The sequence below is a fragment of the Sinocyclocheilus rhinocerous genome, unplaced genomic scaffold, assembly GCF_001515625.1.
Source record: "Sinocyclocheilus rhinocerous isolate Xijiao unplaced genomic scaffold, SAMN03320098_v1.1 scaffold755, whole genome shotgun sequence".
NCBI classification, from domain to species: Eukaryota; Metazoa; Chordata; class Actinopteri; order Cypriniformes; family Cyprinidae; genus Sinocyclocheilus; species Sinocyclocheilus rhinocerous.
Genome location: NW_015659385.1, coordinates 777,917 through 785,010, shown reverse-complemented (window position 1 = coordinate 785,010; position 7,094 = coordinate 777,917).

Below are 7,094 nucleotides of genomic sequence, written 5' to 3'. Positions count from 1 at the left end.
CGCACCGGGACACGGCATCACAGTATGGTAGGGGCGTAACATTTCCGTCACACGCTTGAGGTATTCGGCCAATCACAATGCACTGGATAGCTGGCCAATCAGAGCACACCTCGCTTTTTCAGACCGATGAGCTTTGTAAAATTCGACGCGTTTCATAAAGGCTGGGCATAGAAGAGAAACAATAATGTACAGTATGTGGAAAATAATGTGTTTTTTTTTTACCTTAAACCGCATAAACACATTTCATTACACCAAATACACAAAATAATGTTCTTTTTAGCAACATTATATCACCCCTTTAACATTTTAAATACAGTTAATATTTAACGTGTAATTATAGTAATAGTCATTGTAACAATAAGTCAATAACAAACCCTGATTTCCAGTATGGAAGGACAGTCTTTTACTTAAACTGTGATGAAGTTGACCATCAGCGTCACTGACCACTCATAACTCTGAATAGAGATGGATGTTCTGCATTTTTTCCCAAAGTGTTTGCTGTCCTGTGCTCCTATCTCTTCAGTTACTGTATGCGGACCATTTATTTATTAATATTTTTTCCTTAGGCTGGTGTTTGTAAACACTTTTGGGTCTCATCCATCTTACTTTACTAGACAGCTGGTGACACCCATAGGCTTGAAATGGGATGACAACACCTGCCCACTGATTCAGTCAACTACTGCTCCATTTCCCTTAGTGAGGACAAAATGATTCACATGGAAAGATTGAACAGGAAGTGGTGTAAAAATCAATGCATTATGTTCAAATTCTGTTAATCAATACATAAAAGCTTTTTTTTTTTATACCTGATATTAAAGTACCAACCTTTAACAAAACCAGCTTTGTTAACTCATTTGTTTAAACAAATGCTAAATGCACTCATGTAAGTGAAAACACTTCCACCTCAACTTTTTAATCTTTATTTCATATTTAGTGGGTTAAACAACATTAAACTAACCCAGTGACCGAAAGTAAATCACCACAGGTGTGCAAGATTCTTGTTCAATACAGTGTCACCTCATTTACCTAGGCTCATATTCATGAGGAAAAAATGTGGACAGCTCGATGAAAACACAAAGGCATTGCAATGGAAGTTCAAAGCTGGTGGTAGACAGTTGGATGATAAGTGTGTTTGTGCAACAGTCAGATGGCTTAATGTTGTGGTCAGGACTCATCTCCCACTGGGAAGAGTGATAAGAATGTTATCGCATAAGAGAGTATAAACAGCCTTCACAAGGGACAGAGTGACAATGACATTAATATTTAAAGTTTGACCCTCTCAGTTCAGATGTCCATTTTCTCATGGGTCAAAATAGGAAAGATCTGCACTGTGAAGCATTCAGGAAGAAGTGAAGTCACCAGCACTTCAATATCTCCTTATCAATTATTTATTAACCAAACACTATGCTTGACGATGTCAGATAATGAGTATAGAACGTATTGCTCATGAAGCGGTTTGTTTAAGCAAATGCATGACCACTCATGTTTTTTTCCCCTTGCAGTTTGCAATGAATTGATCTTATTCATGAGCTGTAACATTTTTTTTCTGTATTTGCACTACTTCATGTTACGTGGATCAATACTAAATGCTTTGTCGAGCATCAATTGTGTGCAATAAATATGCTTGTGGTCTAATTAGTGCAAAAAGATTCACGATCTCACTGCCACAAAGATGCTAGAATTACACACTCTATATCTGATCACCATATGAGGACTTTTCAACCGTGCATGCTAGTTCCTGTTTTCTTCTGCAGTGGTTGTGATGGAAATAGATTTTCAATGAGACGAGAGTCTCTAGAGAATGCATTGCTGAAGTTATTGTGTGATAGACTGTCCAATTACAGAATCATTATACACTATTTAATTAATATTTATTAAAAATAACCTATGTGCAAAAACACTTTAGCAAGTATAAGTTGTATTGAGCTTCAAGATATTTATTCATGTGCATAATATTTAAAAAAAATGATTCATGTGCCCTGCCTTCTACTGACGGCACTATTTCCACCATCTGCATAAATGCATTCAGTTCTCATTTATCTAGAAGCTCAATAGACTCTCCCTTAAGGTCTTCACCCTGAGCTTTTTCTTGTCGGATGTCAAGTTATGAGTCTGTACTGAATCGCTATTAAATTACAAGGCCATTTTTGACACTTTCTTTCAGCCATACAAATCTGATTCTGGTTAAACATCGCCTTCCTAAAGATGAAGAACCATGAAAAATGTATTATTTATTGTAAAGTCTCAAAGGTTGCAGGATGTTAAATATTTCAAGATCTCTTATATCGCTCTAAGAAATGGATACAATCTCACCACAATGAAGAATATGACTGCTTAAGGCTGTATACCAATCCTATCCGATGTCCAATGATCTTGAGCTCTTGGGTACTTTCCCTATGGTCATTATTCCTGTAAATACAAAATTCAGAGGTTGAGATTCTGATTTGATAGATGTAATTCAAATGGTGTACTATGGCTCAGAATTATGCATTAAAAAGCTTCTGTTTCTGCACGAAACTGAATAAATTCTACAGTGTCGACTATATATACATTTACCGATCAACCAGAGCACTTAGCGATATTGTCAAACCAACATTTGATTCATATACTCTTTTATTTGTCAAAGTCAAAAAAGTCAAACTCTGAGGTGTTGAGTTACCACTAGACCACATAGTTCTTCTTGCAAACAGATCTGTAGTGAAATGGAAAGATTCTCCTGAAATCTTCTCTGGGAACCGTTGCAATGGATGGATTTTGTCTGCTCTGTTCTCCTTCATTCTTGGCACAATGTCAGACATGAGCTGCTTCATTACTCACGCCTCTCCAGACGAGTCTTCACCTTCACTGGCCCTGTCAGCACTGAGTCAGGTATGTGTGAGCCTCTGAACTACAGACATTACTCCAAAGAGAACATTTCCTTGAGACAGCTGTCTGTGTCTATCTGCTTTTAAAGAGTGAGCATTTGTAACGGAGTGTTTCAGGTCTTAGAATCTGTTTTGTTTATTTAGAAATGTACATGTAAAAGAATTTGTTCTTAAGAAAAATAATACACAAAATCTGTAATCAAACTTGGTATCTTTATATTTCCACCATTAGAGGACCTAAAGTTAGATACATTTATTTTGGGCACCACAATCTGAAACGTCCCACACACCTTAAAAAGTGTTCTCTCCTGCTTAAATGAGTCTCAGTGTTGATTCTGAATAAAACATTTCTAGTACATTTACATTTAGTCATTTTGCAGACGCTTTTACCCAAAGCGACTTACAATTGGGGAATACATAAAGCGATTCTTCTTATAGAGGCAAACAGACACAGGAAGTGCTCGTAATACCAAGTTTCAGACATTTGTTCAAATAAGTACAAGCTAGAAAGGGAAGGAATAAATAAAGAGAAAGACAAAGTGCCTTTTTAATTTTTTTATTTAGAATGAAGTCAAGTAGCGTTTAAAGAGATGAGTTTTCAGCTGTCGCTTGAAAATTGTCAGGGATTCAGCATTCCGGATAGAGGTGGGAAGATGATTCCACCAGCCAGGAATGGTGAACGAGAATGTTCTGGAAAGTGATTTTGAGCCTCTCTGTGATGGTACCACGAGGCGTTGCTCACTAGCGGATCTCAGACTTCTTAAATAATACTAAAACACTGATTTAAACATTTAAGCCAAGCCATTTCTCAATTTTTAAGTTATTATTATTATTATTATTATTATTATTATTATCATTGTTGTTGTTGAATTTAATGTAGTATTGCAGTCATATTTCCATATGTTAATGATGAAAAAAAAACAACAGATCTTTTGCCTGTAATTACTTTCATCACAAGTCACCTGCAGGCTCTTGTGCACTAGATTGAAGTCCATCTGGCACTGTGTGTTTGTTGCATTAATGGACATATATTCACACTATACACTAAACAAACTGAATCCATTAGGAGAGGATGAGTTTGTTGACTAATGTAATCCAGTCATTCTTCACTTGTGGCTCTAGGTTAAAAAAGAGGAGAGAAATCAAACTCTCACTGGCAAAATTCAGGCAAGGACTCATCAGTCTGATTTATAGCAACTCCAGTGACACCCATCATTCCTGTAATAGCAGTTACTGACAGATAGCATCACACGAGACGGCCGGTGTCAGGGTGAGAAAGAAGTAATGCTCAAACAATGCTGAAATGCATTTGCTATTTCAGAGCGGAGACACATTTGTTACAGGCTGACACGAAATATTATGAATGGTCAGGCTGGAGATTGTGGTATTCTCAGGGTTTTCAGAGATACTCACTGATGCCTCTGGTGGAAAGTTCACTTGAATTTGTGAATTATCAGGAGCATTTTTGTGGTCATTTTATTTAACAGTGATTTCCCCTCATTAAAAGGTCATTTCCATACAGTATATGCAACCACATGAATAAAACAGCTTTTTTTCTAGACTAATATGACTGGAGTCTTCATCTTATTTAAGTGTGCATTATATTAATACTACTTCTAAACATGCTGCTTATTTCTTTATGTAGGTTTTTACCAAAACAAAAGCACCTTTAACCATAGAATATTAGATACTTACAGTAAGTATTGCGGCCCTGTTTTTGTAATAAAGTTAGTATTTTGCCATGTTTTGCCCTCCTGAACAATAAACAAGAAACATTCGTTTTGCAGACCTCTGCAACTTAAAGTGAAAGAAAACACTGAATCATCAATGCTATGGTAATAAAACAACAGCAAGAAAAATGTATTCATATTAGCTTTTGCAACAGTTAATACTAATTTAGTATCTATACAATTCGATTTCTCATGTCTGAGTCATTATTTTCTGTCATCTATAATCATCATCATTATTTAAAGAGTTTCATGTGCTATTTAATATCATTGCAGAAATTGATTAGTTGGAATAAACTAACAAACGAGATGTCTTTGAGTTGTCTCTCTCCCTCCCGCTGTCTTAACATCAAAGAAAATATCTAATCTTTGTCTGGCCCAGCAAAAGAAAGACTCCATGGAAACCTGGCATCCACAATCATCACTGTCTTATTGCTTTTCTAATGTAATTATATCTGTAGAAAAGAATGACCCTGGCTAATTACGCTGACTAATGCTGTCATTAAATGACAAATCTACCATAAAGTTTAGATGAAATTAAACATCCACATTACACTGCAGGAAACGTAAATAATATGGTAACTGAGCAATAGCACAAATATAACATGAGAAAGAGTGCTGTTATCTCAAATATCATCACGACTGTGATTCAGCCACAGTGAGGCCAGTAATCAGGCAAAATAGTTACCAAAATAGCCAGTTACTTAGTCTATTTTTGATCTACAAAAAGTCTCTGATCAATTATCACACACCTTGGGCAACATTGCAGCTGTATTTCATTTCTGGATGAAATTAAACAGTTCAGTAAATGATGTATTCCATGACATATTCCACAGTGTTGAAAATATTGTCATTTTACTCATCCTCATATTGTTCCAAGCCTGTATGAATTTTCTAGATTCTATATATATATATCAATTTAAAGGTTATTGTGTGGCAAGAGCTGCGTAACAATTTTAAAAATATAGGCTATATGTTTGTTTTCCAAAGAAAACAGCTTTGGACCAACAATGACTGAATTTTTGGGTTTACTACCCCCTCGAGTCAGTGAGGGATCATTGATATAGCTGTGAAAGACAGAAAAAAAAATGTTTCTCAAACTGATTTCTATTCAAATTTTAAAAAAGAAAAAAAAAAAAACTGGATTGAGTAAAAAAAAAAAATCTCAAAAAAATACAACAGCAATGGGCTAATGGGCACAACTGCAGATTTACTGTAGGCTAGCTATTAAAGCACTGTTTTAGTAATCTTCATTCTTTAATTCTTGAACACAGAGAATAATCCCTGCCTAGAGAATAGTTCATACAAGTCTACTATTTAAAGGTAAGTGATTTCACCCTACATTTTCCCTCTTAAAATATGCACTCAACATAACGCCACCGTCCAAATACATATCAAAGCCAAACGCTCAAGGTAAGCATGTAATCACCATGCTGATATTTGGATCACCAAAAACAGTTCAACAAACAAGAAGCCAGTGAAAACGTTAACATACTGTTAACAGTTCAAACAAGAAGTTAATATTGAGTCACTTACATTTTAGACCTATTACTGCCACTTACTTTAAGGTTTTTGTTCTGCCAACGAAAAACGAAAACAAAAGACCACACTCCGAGCAGTGGCGTTTGTTTGGTCTCTGAATGAATCAGTGTTTTTGAACAAATCGGTTGAATGCAATGAAATGCAATGACTCGTTCATAATAAACAAACGACAGTCGCCGCCTAATGGCGTAACGGCGTAACCTGCAGAACGATTACTGAACATTTTCACTTAAGTGAGCATTTGATACTGCAATAAGGTGTATAAATGTAAAACAAAAAAAGCTCTCATGACTTCTAATATTATCTGCAAATTTGTACCGTCTTCATTTTTTAAAATGTTTTCTTTATTCCTCTGGCTAATTTTTATTGTACTTGTAATCTTGTGTACTGATGGCATTTATATGCAACGTTGAACTTCTCTTGTTGTTATATATGTTCATATGCAATTAATACAATTAAAAAGTGAGCATTTGACCCTGTAAAGCCTGAAAAAAAAAAATAGTAGCCCATAGTATTTTTTTAACAGAATAGTTTATTCAACCTTTATACAAAATATTAAAAAGAATATATTTTATACACCAGGCTTTTATGGCCCATATAATGAACAAGTTTGTTTTCGTAGCTTGAATAAAGTCCATGCTTCATATGAAATATAATAATATAGATAGTTTCAACCAAAGAGGACTGTTCACTAGACCTGCCAAAAATGGTTGTAATGCAGAGATCTCATGATTGCATTGTAGTTGCGCATATTTTCATTCCACATAATCATCGTTTCAAAACACAAGATCATTGTGATATGTATTGAGAACATTTGAATTAATCACCAAATCACAACAGTATGATCTTCATTCAATTTAGTACTTTTAACAATCAGTTCATTCAAGAGCAAACAATGCAAGATTCATGTTTCAAATCACCTTTGTCCCTGAAATACTTACAGTAATGCAGGCAATAACTG